This window comes from Varroa destructor, unplaced genomic scaffold (genome assembly GCF_002443255.2).
Source record: "Varroa destructor unplaced genomic scaffold, Vdes_3.0 BEIS01000003.1, whole genome shotgun sequence".
Classification (NCBI taxonomy): domain Eukaryota; kingdom Metazoa; phylum Arthropoda; class Arachnida; order Mesostigmata; family Varroidae; genus Varroa; species Varroa destructor.
The window spans coordinates 19,093,902-19,108,393 of record NW_019211456.1 but is presented as its reverse complement, the minus strand read 5'-3'; the positions used below and the strand labels follow the sequence as shown (position 1 = coordinate 19,108,393).

General features: G+C 39.7%; 1 protein-coding gene across 9 annotated transcripts in view; it reads right to left on the bottom strand.

Annotated features, from left to right (window-relative positions):
- Positions 1 to 14,492, bottom strand: part of LOC111248062 (potassium channel subfamily K member 1-like) — a 107,752-nt gene that overhangs the window by 73,205 nt on the left and 20,055 nt on the right. For 6 of the 9 annotated variants that reach the window (XR_015324619.1, XR_015324618.1, XR_015324617.1 and 3 more), the window contains exon 2: positions 2,122 to 2,308. The gene's annotated coding sequence lies outside the window, so the exon portion shown is untranslated. Of the gene's footprint in view, positions 1 to 358; positions 374 to 2,121; positions 2,309 to 11,616; positions 11,736 to 14,492 lie in introns of those variants that run through there. The other 3 variants (XR_015324627.1, XR_015324631.1, XR_015324621.1) reach the window with 2 other exon arrangements.

The window sequence follows — 14,492 nt, the reverse complement described above, 5'->3', positions numbered from 1 at the left end:
AGCCCAGCGGAGGCAGTCTGTCCAAATAACGTGTCGGCCAGATATGCTCGGACTGAGTTAGTCATCGTGTGCTGTCAATTTGGACTTTCTGTCTCTACCTCCCTCTGCAGCAACTACGAATCGCGGCTCCTGTGCATAGTTCAACGGCCAAAAGGCAGCCATAATGGTTACCTCCTTGGCTTTCCTTAGCTGGCTCCTACTTTTCTATCCTCGTAAGTGCCGCAGTTAGCGCGGATGACAAGGCAAGAAAGGCTGCAAAGGCGTATGTCTCTCATGGACGGACGCGATGGTAGAAGCAGCAGCAGCAGCAGCACGAACGCAGACAGTGGAAAAAATAATAAGCAACAACGAGTAGCCAGCGCAGCAGCTGTATCTGCGAAGATGCACAAGTGTAACACGCATGACCGTAGTATCCCGAAGAGTATTTTCTGCTGACACAATGGCTGAAAAAGCCACTTTCGCGACTATGAAATATTGTTACATCTATATCTTAAGCCTGTTAGTAAGCGAACCGCAAGCAGGCGCAAATAGACGACTTTTTCTTCTTAGCCTTTTTGACAATTCATATTAGAGAACGGCAAGCTAGGTACACGTCGTCGCTATGTACTGCGTTCAGGTCCTATAAGGAAATCGAGGTCATGTACAGGACTTGGCTTTGCTTTTGCTGGTGTCAAACCTGGATATAGTGAAACGTGTTTTTATTATCATCGTTATCATCATAGTCGCAATTACGGACCATTATAAAGAGTTTTGTCGTGACATTTTCTTTGTAATATACGGTAATGCTGCACGTAACAATTTTAAGAAACAGTTCAAGATAGTCCATAACTCTTACAATTAATCGAAGCTTCCATGCCCTAATGCTATATCTAACATTATCCGCTTTTCGAAAGCAATGTCAAGATAGGGCTTGAACTCTACGTGATCGTTCATTGCTCCGTACGAGCCCCATGGTCGCCGCACAGTAGCTCTGCGTTAAATTACTTGACAGTCTATCTCCGTTGTGCAGAAGCGCTAAATTTATGGTTTCAGGCAAGCAGTGTTGACAAAAGATACTTAGTAAATAAATTTAACCCCAGTAGCAGAAAACGACATCTGTAAAACGCACGCGCAACATCTGGCTTTCCTTTGAAATCACAGCTCAGCTCGTGGAACAATCTCTATTTCTCTTCGGCGAAGCTCAACATCCGCAAGTAACCATTCGGGAAGAGGTATAAGACATAAATTTATGGTTCTCTTCGCTGAAACAGGAACACGCGGACAGATCAAATGCATCCTATTTTTTTTAAATGCAGGTGCCACAATCTGCGTCACATACTTACAATCCTATAACGTAATGATACATTAATTTAGTAGTAGGAAATTACGTGTTACTTTGACTTATGCTGGATCTTTAACCATAATGTTTTTTCGTTTACTCTACTCTGTGCGAGATAGAGACAACACATAATACTTTTGCAAGTGTCGGTTTTTCTCGCTTCGCGCTGACGCAGGGTCCAGCAAGCAATTAAGGATAGCACCGGACGCGAAGGAAAACAGCTGTTTTTAAGCATGTTACGCGCAGAGCGCGTAAAGCAGTATGTCCGGCCGCCGTCCAATAACTAGTCAAATTTGTTTACGCGTTAGACTTTCCGTAGTACGTCAGAGTGTCCTTGCCCCCTGCTACACTGACATTTTAGAACAGACTAGATCAGTAGTTGCATAGCTTCAAATACGCTGTTTCAAAGCTATGAGCCAAAGCTTCTATGTGGCATATTTTGCCTACACGATTTGTGTCAGTGTTAGCTACACCCTATGCAGAAATAAAATTGCTTCTATAACAGACGTGTAAATCTATGTTGGATGAATTGACGTAATCGGACAAGGACGAGAAATGTGGTCATCCGGTCTTCTTGTTGGATCGCATCATAGAGTCCTCTCTTGTATGCATATATGAGATAAAGTTACCTTTAAAGTAGTTAATTCCTTGTAACCGTATAAGAGGAACAACAAATTCCATGAAACCCTATATTTGTCGTCGCAAGCTACGAAATAAGTATCAGATAAGGTATTATTATACACTTAATTACGCCATCTAGATAGAAGAAAAGGGCCAAGATAGTTTGCTAGCTAACTGTTTACCTTTTGCGTCGGCCTTGTAGACGTTTCTATGTAATGATAGTAGACGCTTTCAAGGATCCAGATATTCCTTGTAACTCGATTTCAATCCGGAAGCCTTGAGTTGTGACCTCTCTAGCGTGCTAGTGTGCTCTTCTTATAAATATTGATAACTGTGTCCCTCCTGTAGTGGTGCTCGATACAAGAGAACCTAAGGAAACGGATCCTCATTAAGTATAATTGATCTTCATCTGCCTATTTCTGGTAAAAAAAAAGATAGGTCTGTGTTTGATTACTGAATTTAATCCATTGTAGGACTTTTTTATTTAACATTTACCAACATTTTGAAAGTGACGAGGTTACTAGCAGCCCGGTTTCGAAACTGTTATTTTTGTGCAATACTGATACTCTGCGGAGCAAGAAAGAGACAACGAACGTAAGCGCCATGTTATTTCTATAATTTTTCCGAAGTAAGTTGACTGAAAATTTCGTTCTTGACTTCAGAATGGCCGTGTGATTAACGGTATATCGAATACGGATAATTCATAGGATCACATTCTAAGCTTTTGGGTTTGATGTTAGGTAGAACGAGAAAGTTTGACAGTTCTTTTTAAAAAACAGTGCTCAGCTAAAATTGGTTTCTTTTTCCAACGGATACATGAGCAAGAGATACTCCCCGTTCTCTAACGAAGTATTTTGTGTCCGGTCTAGTCTTGTCTAGTTGTGGTATGACAAGCAATGAGCTCAGAGAATCAGACATGGCTTCCCTTTTTCTATCTTAATTTTTCAAGTTCTCCCCCTTCCTGATGGAGATTTCCCGAAGCTTGTATATTTTGAAGCTATTCGATCGTTACGTAGCCTGATCCATAAACTGTCAAAAGAATGATTAAGGCAATCAGTCGCCTCCTTTTCAGATCCTTAAAATAAACAAGCGACATGGATAAACATACGCTCACAGACATAAGAAGAAACATTCGTCTGGGTTAAGCATATTTACCTAAGCAACACCTTTCAACACACCGGCCGTATGGGCCGTGCAATTTTGTTTCAGACTCATGTATTGTCTTTGCAATATTTATTTTTTCAATAGAAGCCAAATCAAGAATTACCGTACGTTGAAGAAACGTAGTAAACGAAGTACTACTGATAGTTCACTAGCTCTTTTTCGCCGATCGCTAAAAGGTTTAACAAATACCGAAGGTTTTTATCACGCCTTTGTTACTAACAGAGACGATAGAACAGTGCTACTTAACAGTTAGAAAAACTATACCTATTTAAATAAAAAACGCGCTAGCTTTTATTAAGCCTGGGTTTTCTAGTACAGTTTTAAACCCATTTGTGCAATTAAGTACGTTGGTATATTTAAAGTGTGCTCCGTTCTAATGTCCTTAGAAAGCTTATATTAGGCTCGCTTCAATCACAATTTTAGGCTTAGGGTCTCTTCTCGTCTCTACAGTTCTTCCGTGTTTTGCTTGCTGGCCATATCTGAGTGTAGACGTATTGAGGACTACCGATGAAAAGTGTTTTCTTATCCTTTAGACTGCGCACCCTGTGCGCAGTGCGTTTCCAATTTTATAGGGTTCAAAGAGATCCCAATTTCTATAGTCAAAGGCCCTCAGCTAAGGTATGCATATATACATGCGTGTTTATATATAGCTAACCGCAAAAAAACTACCCGGTAAAAGACCTGTACGAGCGCGGTCGTCACTTAACTTGCAAAGGACTTCAAAAATGCCTGTCCCCTTTGTTATCTAATAGTCCTCGAAAAGATTGTCAGTGAGAACATTCACAAGGCTAGCAAAGTCATGCATTAACACCAAACTATACCGAGAGTTGGGTAGCGGAAATCAAGGAGTGCACATGGTTTCATCTATTGACCATCTAAACATTAGCATTTAACCGTTTACGATCTGCTGCAATAACGAATGACAAACATTCATGACTTGAGCTGCTGTTCCAATTTATTGACCCTATTGAAAGAGCCTAGGCGACAGGTGAAGCAAATCATACAACTGACAAAAAAAATGAATAGGTGTGCTGATTGTAAAGGCAAAAAAAAAAAAGTACATCTAAGGACACATATATATTCAACGTCTCTAATGATCTGTCCCCTCTACAAAACTTAACTGTTCGCCCAATAAAAGTGCATCACAGTATTCACAGTTGCACGCCCACCATAATAAAGTGAATCCCCATCATAGTAAACAGCATAGCATCAAAGTGCAAAATAAAAGTTCCAGTTTAGGGCGGAGAGCAGTTACGGCAACTTCAGCAGCGACATCGTGCTTCGACTCATTGGTGAACTTCGGTTTGTCTTTCATAGGCGGTGGAAGTACTATTGCTGCTGCTGCTGCTGCTGGAAATGCAATGGCATGTCCCCCTGATCTCCGAAAGACGATACGTGAGAAGCATGCGAATCGATCATAACCGCTGTGTCGTCCGGCGACTGCCCCAGGGCGAGAGCGAAAAATAACCGAAAAAAGAGCTGCAGAGCAGAACCAGAAAACGGCAGAACAAGCGGGAAAGCGATGCGCTAGGTACCAGAGAAAGCGCGAAACATGCGGTAGATCGATGACCGTAAAAGTGACCTTCCTCATTGCCGTGTCGGAACGAAGAACCTTTTAGCATTAAAGATATAATGACCATAGGGCACACAAAAATAACAGCAGGGACGATGCCGGAGAGAGGCGAACATGTCACCATTGAAAAGACGTGGAAGTGCGCCAGAATCAAAACGTTTGCTGCCGTGAACCAGCTTTCCCAAGTCACTGTCGTTCACACCTACTTTCCAGTAGTGCAACATGTACTGGATATATATATATATATATGTATCTTTGTGTGCACGTATGAACTGCGGGTTATTTTAGGCTTTACGACTCTCTTGTTTAGCTAACTGAATAGTGGTGGGATTGATCACTATATTACTTGGTATTTAACTAATAATATATAAAATTAACGCAGGTTATGATGAGCAAAATTGCCACAAAAGAATGTGTAGCAAAAATATTTTCTGAGATGTTAAATAAAAATAAATAGCTCTCCTAGGATAACATCTTGTTCGAATTCTTTTTTATCAAAGTAATACCTGTCAGCCTTCCAACTATTCCTATAGTGTGAGTATGTCTATTGAATTACCTCCTCGATATAGCGTCAAAATGCTTCTTAATAAGACGCATATAATGTTGGTCTTCAGTGATATCCAATTGCCGTTAATTTTGAATCATTTCAAGTTTCTGATCCTGGTAAAGTAGATTCAAAAGCAGTAACACTCGTTGGATATCAGCTCGACATTTTACTGGCAGACTAAACTTGAATCGATATTTATTACGTAAAAAGGTCAGAGAGGTAATAGCATATAATTCTAATGAAATAACTACTATAATAAATAGTAGTTATTTTATTAGTAGTGTTTCTTTTGCATTTTATCTACTTCTTCCTTTACGTAGAGCGTATGAAAACTTAAATTTCACCTGTACAGTGAGAGTCCACAGCTCGCTCGCTATGCAGTTATTGCAAATTAGCCACAAATAACCATACTACGGTACATATCTGCCTGCGTGAATGGCTGCACGTTGGGATCGTATGTGTTCAAGCGTTTTCTCGAGCTATCTTGACTATCTCTCACAAACAGGCTGATAGGCTTCAGGTCTAATGCATCGCTCGGGCCCAGAACTGATCTCTTTTCTATTCGGTATCGACAGGACCACACATGGTCATAGTCAGTGTCTATTTGTTTACGTAAGAAGAAACAGAGGCAGCTCATGACTTCTTGTGATCAAGACTTCTGTCGGCGAAGACGCCTGGTTCTTGGCGCCCGCTAGTAGCAGACAATTTCTACTTGTTCCTGGGTGTCTCGCTAATTATTGGTTTTCCCATGTGGCGTCTCTTTTTTTTTCGATCGCCACTCTTCTCTTCTGTGTGGCAGATGTCTTTGACCTCAGGAAGCTGTGGTTGAGACATACGCATTCCAGTATAATGTTCCCAATGCTCTAATAGTAAAAATGCAAGCTTCTTTGATGAAAATCAGAGAAAAAATAGCATTATTGCGTATATGGCAACAAGGCCGTAACTACTAAAACGTGAAGCATATGAGGCTCAAGAGCCAGCTTAGGATTTGTTGACCAAGCATGCGATCAGACTCGCTCAGTCCTTTGACGTTATCCCTACCGTATCGTATCTCGAAATGCGTTTACGAAGGCTTTTCGCTTATGGTCACGAGTGTACTAAATAACATTAAGATTTGATACTGGTATTCCTTGTATGGCATTCGCGGTAGTTAGAAAGGCAGCCACGTAAGAGATTGAAGCTGTGGAACCAACAACTGAAAAATCGTGCCTCTTGAATTTTGTCGGAGCATCCACTTGTAAGTTCGTCACTCTTTTATTGTTACAGGCGGGATTCGTGCTACTATTCGTAACAAAAGCAAACTATTCAATATAATACAAAGCCAGGTATTTGACACTACACCTTGCGGTGACCGTTATGAGCGGCCGCGTACGTGGGACGTACGTGGGGACGTATCGTGAATAAGTATCGTGGACATCATTAGATGTAGTTGTATTAGCTTTCAGTCATACCACCCCGTTCGCTACCGCTATAGATCACACGACATAGTTGAGCTACATAAAGATATCTAGATTTCATTTTTTAATCTTTTCGTTTAAAAAATCATTAGCCAGAGGTTAACTCGTTTTTACTGAGTTCGCTAAAGATTCGCACAATTAATAATATATACATATATGACAATAAAAAAAATGCAATGAAGTTTTAAAAAAGACGAAGCCGTTTGGAAGAGGAAAATCAGCACTCGCGTAGATTAAGGTCGGGTCGCATGATACGGGCAACCATAGGAAGGTTTAGCAGAAGAGGGAATTGAAAACAATGGATAGACAACCTTTCGCCGTGAGAGGAGTGGGTGCGCTGCCAAGAGTGGATTGGAAAAATCGGAAATTCTATAATTGCGGTTCGCAAAGAGAATTTCGATAACGCCGGAATAGTCAAATAATTGCTCCTCTTTAGTGAATGTAAACTCTTACAGTATGCGCAAAAGCCCCCTGTTGCCGTTTCCTGGACTTGATAAAGCGCGCTTCAGATTGATCGTTATATCAGTTTAGCAGCTAAGCTACTTTTATGCCAGTCCATTATCTAATGGAAAGTGTGATAAGCTTGAATAATTGATAATATATCTATTGACTATTTCTTACTAGGCAACTATCGACTACAATATGACTGAATCCATAACGGGTTCGATATAGAATGATAAACTGAATGCGATCATTATCCTATAAAGTAATTCAGAGGACGAATGGAGGATTCGCCTGTGCCTTCACCTTAACCTCAACATGGCTATATATAAGAGCTTGCTTCCGCTCATTGGAGAACTTGCTGAAAAATACATTGAACACTCATCTGAACGCTCCTTCCACCAGTCAAAATATTTCTAGGACGTTTTCTGTAACGTTATCTTTTCCGATTTCCAGCACAGTTTTGGATGGGATGCAGTTCAAATCGTAATCCGCAAAGAACGGTTCCTACTATATATGTCACAATGATCTGCTAATGGCAAGCTGCATAGCTAGTCGTTGCATTCATCATTTGTTGAATTTGGAAATTTATTTCGACCGTTGCTAATTTAAAGCAAATGTCTCGCTATTCCATCTACATGCAATGACCCATAATGGGCTCCATGCTTTGGAATCCGCCATGTTTTCTGGCGAGTTTGCTATACCTTTGCCATTAGCATCTACCGGTACTAACTCTATCATCAATGAAGGTACACTCAAATGTTTCGATAATCATAAGACGCCAAACCGATTGCGTTTATTGAAACGCTATCTCATTTGCCTAGAAAAAAATCGTCGTCTGTAATTAAGGTGTTCGTTTTACCTATGCTTCTAAAGCTGCGTTTTATGATAATTTGCTTCACCTTTAACCCATTTCAAATTTTCTGGATGGGAAATAGGTAGTACAATCCTATCATCCTAAGGATCAAATAAAAGCTACACATATACTTAGCATAACTCGTCTCAAAGATATACTTTATTCTTTAAAAGTTCTCTCTATCGCACATGCTCAGCTCTACGACACGATGTCCTGGGTCAACGCTATTACCGTTCATTTATTGCTGGCCATTCGTAATCGTACACATATTAACATTGCGTGCATGACGTGCCCACAAACATAGCAACACCGCCCTTCATTGAATGCCGTTTATAGCTATGCGTCTGATCCAATTACAACTTGCACGTTTATCGTCAATTGCGCTTGAACGCTAATACTGCAACAGCACATTGGTATCTGTCTATAATATAGTTCTTACTTACTGTATCTGAAGCCGCGTACTATACCCAGATAATTATATAGTTAATAAGCTGGTATTCGTTCTACTATTATATAGAGTGTTATTTCTAAATTCAGTCGCGTCGGCGCTCTTTCCGAATAACTGGAAGTTTTGTCGTGCATTGTGTAAGTGGACAAACTCAACTTCGAACCGATAGTAAGTTTTAGCTTGTGTACGTGCCATGGTCTAAGCGTATGCCACTTTAGCAGTCTCTAACTGTACGGATATTTTTTCAGAAACAGAGTGCAATCGCCCGGCACAGTTTATTACCTCGACTACGAAACAAATCGATTCTCTAATGGCCGTGCCGCTTGCGTCGCCTTTGGGATCGCCGTTCTAGAAGCGAAGCAGTTTCACCTTCGAAGATCTTTCGGATGCTAGTTCAACATACAGATGCTGCGGAATGGATTGGATATTGAGAATCGTGTATCGAGTCTGGTACTACACCTCATTCAAATTCGACGGACGACTTATTTCTCGCTCGGAGGACATCGAACGCCGTATCGAAAAACTTCAAGCGATACCAAACTGTGTGCAGGTTAGTTTCATCCTGAGCTTTCTATTCTAGCTACTATTGTCACACGTTCACGTCCAATGATTATCAACAAGAAAAAGCTACTGCAACAGTCGTCCAAGGTGTTGAACGTAGACTGTTCGATGATTTGTTTAAACGTCAACCTTTTATAGACTGCAGTTTCAGGCGTAAACATTTTCCGTGCCTGCGAAAAGATCGTATGAATGTCTGCTACGCGCTGGGCTCATGTACGTTGCGTAAGGTCAAATGGCGTTCGTGTTTCTGTATTAATATTTAGCTAGGGCGTTAAGACCAGTCACCCGCCGCTGGGTGTACGATCCCTCTCGAAGGAGATGTGAACAACCGGGTAATGTCACGGTGAGAAATAACCTATAACCTCTTATTGGGTTCGTGATCTTTCTCAGAATATTCCTCTGGCTTATTTAACTAACGGCGAACTTGTTCAGAAAAGGCACCGTCATTATTTCAAGCACAGGTCACGTTTGACTTTCGCCGTCACACCATAAGGATTGAGTTTAACTACACGATGTCGAAATATTGAGCGGTAAGTATCAATACCGTCAAATACGGTTGCTAAAACGTTGTCCGAGTGGTAATATCATTAAATTAATAGCAAAACGATATTACTTCTCTGGTAGTCATTATACTATTTTGAAATGCAGGTTCAGTCTGTTAGGTCGCAGTAGAGTTCGGTGAACGAAGGATTTTTCCCACCGAGACCATGATGCTGGGGGTAAATAATTTTAACTAAAAAATAGAGATTTCAGGAAAAAATAACACAGAGGATGTTCCTAAGGGAACATGTGATTATGTGAGAATTATTGCCTCAGTTAGGAAAGCCAAATTTTTTAGAGGATAGTCTGCTCATCTGTTTAATGGATATTTTACTTAACTAAACATCATTAGTAGTCAAATAACGAAAAGGTCAGGTATATCACAGCTGATTTTGAAGATAACTACATTTACATTTTCTACTATAGTTGGAACTTTAAGGATATCTGCGAAAGGCTAGTACTTAGTCTTCTATCTGGTACTACTCAAACACTCGTGAGACTAGCTAACAACTGAAATAAACTTAAGTTATAAAAATTCAATTGTAGCATTAGTTTTCTTTTTTTCTGACTTTGAGAAAAGGGTTAAAAACCCCGATATTTTTGAAAACATGGGTCACGCTTCTTTTGTCAACATTAAACGTGATGAATCGTGATGAATGACGACTATTGATCGGTTTTACAGACATTTGTTGTGATATCACCAAAGAGCCTAGGAAAATGTACATTACTTTTTGTATACTTTCCACCATATTTTATTATGTTGGAACCTATAAATCTTTAAAGGTAAGTAAGTCTTACTTGAAGATATGTTTCTTATACTGCGTCTTATCATTCCTTAAAGAATCAGACCAGAATTTTAGGATATTCTGTAAAGTATATATATATATATATATAGATATATATATATATAGCAATTAATTTTTTGAGGACAACAAAACTGCAGTACATTATGTTGGCACTCTAATCACTGATAGTTATACTTTGCTCACAGGTGCCTTCACAGCTTTGACACTTTGGGTTGAAAGAAAACTTACGCAGTTCAAGATGTGATAAGTAATCTACGAGAGTAGGATGCATTAGGAATGAACGGGGGTTCTGCAGTTAAAATTTCTACATTTTTAGGTATATTTTTTCGCCTGGCGTCATTCGCCATCGGGATCATTCGACTATACGGTGGTTCGTAAAATGAATAAAGGCATGGGTTTGTGTAAGATTCTAAATCGATTCAAATCAAATTAAGGTGCTTCTATAAGTGGCTTACCGTTTTTAAACGCTGCCTAAGGTACCAGTCGGGTGAAATTCAGCAGGAGTTATACGATAGAAAATATAATGAGAAAACAAATAACTCTTGGGTATTAGAACGGTTGTATTCGCTGACATTTTCATCCCTAAAAATCTTTTGTTTTGGTCACCTATGCATCGACGTAAATATTTTGCCTTAATGGCAGGTTTTACCAGGACAGTAAAAATGTACCAATTCCCATAACATAAATGTGGAATTTGTGACATTTCCCATGCTTTATTTCGTGAGGCTGATCAAAAAGCACCCGGTGGCACCCACATAAAAGCATGTTACTCTCTGAGGTCGGCTTGCGGCAAATTAAACCCATCTCATCTGCTCCATATATTCCGTCTTCAGGACCTCAAACAGCTGTCACTGCTCTCGTATCGATATGGCCGAAATCTCCTGACAGCGAATTCTATGCCTCAACCTTTGACATTTAAAGCCACCGAGCTTTGTTAGTATAACACCCGTTAGAGGGGTTGAAGTCTAATACAACGCGCCCTGTACTACAGCGGATGCTGCGTGCCCCTTTTCGACGAGACTCCTAACCAAGGTGGTAAAAATGAGAGGCAACAAAATAGGATTTAACATAGCATAAAGATAACTCCGAAGAAATACACAAATATTACAGCAAAGTTAGAATGAGCTTATGTCAAGCGAAGTCTTAAGAGATACGCGAAACGATGAAAGTTGCATGAAAATTATCACTGTTGTGCCTTGCCAGGTTCGAGGTTCATTTCAGCGAACAGACACAGGCTAAAAATTGCCGTGGGCGTTTCAGAAGGAAGTAGATCATCACTCATAGGAATCAGCCATTTAAATGTGTGTTTGTCTCCCCGAGTTGCCTAACCTCAAGGGACTAGATTAGCTGCGTCGTACCTTATGTTATTCTAATTCTGCTCAGCGTGATAAACTTTCGGTTGCCTGAAATAGAGCTTGGAGGAGTTAGCAACGATGGTCAACGGGAGATATCCCGGTGTAACAATGAAATCGGGTCACCTAAACAAATTAGGTAGTCGGCTGATATGCAACAAACTGGAATGAGAATTACAGTGGAGGTCTGACACGTTTTTGCTTGTATGTATACTATTATAAATGCGATAACCTCCTGACAGGAGCTTAGGCATCTGAATATCCATTTGATTTTTCTAAAATATTGCCAGCGCTTTCGAAAAGCCCATAAAAATCGCCTCAAAAAATTGCAAATGCACTTAATATTGGAACCTACAACAGCCGTTTATGTAGCGCAGAGTCCTGCTTAGTTATCTCGCTCAAATTGGGTTAGAGTTTGGGAAAAGTTTTTATTTAAGGAAATTAATACCCAACTACGTATAATTTTCAGAATCGTTGGCAATTATAACGTGATATTTTATTCTATTGGCGAATTCAGATGTGTATAATAACAATAAAAATCAAAATCAACATCAGCTTGATCACTTGCTTATAGTGGGCGCAGAATGCTATAATTAACAATCGTCTTGATCGTTGGAATTTTTCCTATAATGAGTATAATAAAAATGGAAGCCACCTTCTACTTACTGGTTACAACTTATGGTTAATCACCTACTTTTTCAACTTATACATTTTATTGAGTCTGCAAAGTATCATCACGTCGTCGTACAATTCAATCCGGGTCACATATTATTTATTACAAACAGAAAACCTTTACTGGGGATTTGGTATGCATCTTTCCACGCTCTACTCACATCGGACTCATGTATTCCCTTCCTTTTTTTATATTTGAGAAACTGTCATACGAAATGCCTCACTATTGAACCAGAGCGATTAACTTGGCCATAACCGAGACTAGTCGTAATTGAAATAAAACTAAAATCTGAGCTGTCAAACCTCTGATCATTATCGCTTTTTCCCTCACCCTTAAGCAATTTCAGACACAATCGATACTTTTTCTGCCCTGTGCCCTTCCTCCTGTTTTCTTTCTTACAAAACATTACCTAAAAGACTTTATTGGCGCAAACTACTACGGCTAGTGTACGAACGCACTGTGCTATGAAAATACAAGGAGGTAAAGAGACGGGTGAAAAATTAATTCAGGTCTTAGTTTCAGTGTGTTTCTTGGAGAAATCGGAAGAAGTCGCGAAGGTATAATTCAATTAGAAATTATCTAAACGGAAAACCCCGAGCGTTTTTTGCAAACCTGCCGCTGGAAAATAATTCCTAGATTGAAAAAAAAAAGCAGTTACCAGATATTATGCCTAGTCAAGTTGGGTTTTTTTTAAACGTACTGTCTGAGATGTTTTTCTCTTCAAGACAGAGGTACAAGCTTTGTTAGTCTGCGGCCATAGTTAAGAGCTCAGCAACGATATCGGGGATGAGTGAAAGATCTGGCATTACGACAACACCAAGATCGTTAGACGAGGAGCATTTATGTAGAAAAGCAGATGAACAGAGATAAATTATGATTAATCGGATGGAACAATAACCGAAACGTTGGTTAAAATATGGCGATTTAGAAAAAAAAATCAACGAATTTTTAGTTGCTCTATTATTGTACGTAAGCTAGACATATGTAAACGCATGTGTATATATAATGCGGTTGCGTTTATGAAGACGGAAGTGCTATGAAAATACTTTTATATAAAGTGAGAATGAAAGATCAAAAGTTACTGAAATCTGCACACATTCAAGTGTACTTATTTCTTTTTAACTAAATTAAGAACTACATCCGTTGTCGGCTTTCGGCTTTAGGGAAGACTTGATTTCCATCCGTTATAGAGAATGTTCGATCTCTTGGCAGGGCCCAGGACTCTTTCTCGAATCAATGGCACGTTTGAATCTCGTCTTTTTAATGTATTTTTTATGCGTGAGCCAATAGCTATGAATGATCAAACGAAAGCGAACGAATCAGAGGAACTGCTGGCGCATGCCGCTGCTAACTGAGACGCGACAGCAGTCTGTATGGCTGAATTCCATATGAGAGGATTTGGCTATGTTGTTTCAGTCTCTAACAAGCGCAGTTTCCAACAGGGAGCCGGCTATTTATTCTCAGATCAGCTGAATCATAATCAAAGATAAGGGTGGCTAAAGGAAGACTACGAACCAGGGCAGTAGCAGTATAAAAAAACGGCTAATAATGAACGTAAAAGAGATGGTTCCAAATTTCCCGTTGACGACGCGCTTCAATTTCTCCCGTAATCACAGTCAATGTACGTATATTTTGTATCTTTGTAGTTGTTTCTTAACCAAACGTTTTCCGTGTTTATGTTGACTCGTACACTGATACGTAGCTCGTACAAATAAACGAATTGAGGTAACACTTAATAGCTATATAGTATTTCAAAGTACTTCAAAGTAGCATACGAAACTGAATACCTTTTCTATAGAAAAATTGGTATAAACAATATCTGGGCAACTAAAAATGCACTTCCTTGATACATTAAGCCCAAGAAAGGCAGCAGACCAACGTTGAATCCTTCAATTGCCAATGCTGCCATTAAGCGTTGCTTCCGATTGCGACAATTCCTATTTTTACTGCTATGGTTTTAACAATTTGAGTGGTAAAACCAATTTTCGTATTCTGACTCAATAAATGTAGAACATAGTTTATTTCGAAAGGGTTCATTTTAAATAAGCTATCATTGCTAAATTGGGACAGAGAGTTTGGTAGGCTGTTTGTGGGGTCGGGCACGTGCCCATACGCTACCGTTAGTAGCAGACGAA